This window comes from Mus pahari, chromosome 5, assembly GCF_900095145.1.
Source record: "Mus pahari chromosome 5, PAHARI_EIJ_v1.1, whole genome shotgun sequence".
NCBI lineage: Eukaryota > Metazoa > Chordata > Mammalia > Rodentia > Muridae > Mus > Mus pahari.
The window spans coordinates 68,862,377-68,864,674 of NC_034594.1; positions in this window are offsets into that span (position 1 = coordinate 68,862,377).

Genomic DNA, 2,298 nt, shown 5'->3' on the forward strand with positions numbered 1-2,298 from the left:
GTGTGTGTGTGTGTGTGTGTGTGTGTGTGTGTGTAAGGAGGGGCAGCCAGGAGAGGGGTAGCTAGGCTTCCCTAATGAAGGGCCTCTGATGTCTGGCTCAGGGGCAGAGGCTGGCCTTAAGGGGTCATTACCATCAATACTAGGTTTGTGAGCCCAACTGACAGAAACCAAATTTTATGGGAGAGAAATGTCACCTGGCAGTGAGGAAGCCCCGTGGGGGGAAGAGTCCAGGCTGCCGAGGAGCTGAAGTCCTGGCTTACCCTTGTGAAACTGCAGTTCTGTGTTCTGGAGCCCCTCGGTCGCGGCTAAGCTTCCTGAGCTGGCTTTGGGCTCTGAGAGTTCCTGTACCAGTTCTCTTCCACTCCAGGCTGAGACTGCTTTAGCTCTAATTCTCTCTGAGTACTAGTGCACAGAAAGCACCATGCCCTGGCGGGTTCCATCTCTGCCCAAGGAGGGCTCTCAGACTCCACTCTGGTGAGGCCAGGATTCTTCACTGCAGAAAAGAATTTCAGTGATGCTCAGTACAAAGCGACCTTCGTGTTTATTTAGAAAAAGCTTTCCCAACAACGGAAACACGGGCATTAGAGAGATGCGGACCCGGCATTAGAGAGATGTGGACTGGGACGGAGAGATGGTTTGGTGGAGAAGAGGGTTTGCTGCTTTCAGGGGGCCTGAGTTTGGTTCCCAAGCAACACAACCACCTGCTACTCTAGCTCCAAGGGAACTGACGCCCTCTCCTGGCGTCCCTGGGCACTGCATGCATATGGCATCTACAAACACGTACATCTTTTTTTTTTTTTTTTAAGGATGGGACAGTAGTACCCCCTCTGGCATGGGCACGGGCTTCTCAAGAGAGAGCCACATTTCAGTGTCTTCAACTGTGCACAGATTTTGGCTTTCAAAGTTAAATCATTTAAAGGGTTTAAGTATTAAGTAAAAATGTTTACGCTAGGTGTGGTGGTTCATACCTGTAATCTCAGCACTTGAGAGACTGAGGCAGGAGATTTTCCTTGAGCCTGAGACTGTCAGAAATGAGGGAGGACAGAGGAGGGAGGGAAGTAAGGAGGGAGAGGTTTTGGACTGACTGACCCAAAGCCCTGTCGCCACTGGGCAGCCACTGGACGTCTCCCTGGAAAAGGTGATTTTCAGAGTTTGGATTATTTACTGCAAGCTATTTGCACACGTACACATTCCTGGCATTTGGTCATCTTTTCTTCAAATTGAAACAGTACTACAGGCAAGGGTGGAGAGACACTGAGAATATTTCTCTTTCCAGTAGTTGCCAGTCCCTGGCTCTTCAGGAAAGCTGTGAGCAGCAAGCCTTCGGTTCAGGTAGCAGAGGACCAGCTTTGGAGCTGTGACATTGGCTATAGGACTGCCGCCTTTGAAGGCACAGGGTTGCTGTGATCTGAGTACCCAGAGCTTTGGGTGTCTAGCTTTGAAAGGCTGGGATCACATGGTCTAGTTATCAGGGCTTGAACTCTTAAGCTCTGAATGTTGGAAGCCTGGCTTGCTCGTTTCAGGTGTGCAGGGCTGACAGCACTGAGGGAGCTACCTCTGTTTGTGATTTTTATTTGAATGGAGTAAAATGACCTTTAGCCAGGTGTTATGGCAGGAATATCCATAGGGGCTGCCCATATAGTTCTAAGATTCCTTTGTATCCATTGGTACAAGGCACTCCTGGGATTTGGGGTCATTACCACCTCACTGAAGTGCCACTTACCACCAGCTACAGTCACAGGGAAGGAACTGATGTGTGGAGGGGTTGCTCCATTTGGGCTTCACCAGCAGAATGTGGACTCTGCCTCCCAGTGCTTCACAAGTTGGCTCTGGGACTTGGGTACCAATATCTGTGGAACAAGCTGGTGCTGGCAAAGAAGATTCTCAGCAGAGCTCAAGTCTTCAGGACTCACTGGTGAAACCTAAAGAATCTTTCTGCTTCCACCAAGGATGGAGAAGAGAGGATGAGGCTTGCCTTGGGACAGGTACCCCCAACAATGCCCAGGGCTCAGGACCAGGAGAGATACATTTTGGGACCCCATTGACTTAGTGTGCTACCCAGTTCTCAAAGGTAGCTGCATGTGGAGGGTCAGCACACCTGATGTGTTTGCGTGTGTGTGGGGGGGCACAGCATCATCCTACCCTATATGCAGCTGGGGACTCATCCTTGTAACCCCATGCCCCTGCTGTGTTTTGTGACAGGCCTCTAGCTGCTTGCAGTGGGATAAGAGGTGTACTGGCCTTCCTGGGTAGGGTCTCTTCTCTCTCCCCTCCCCTCCCCTCCCCTCCCCTCCCCTC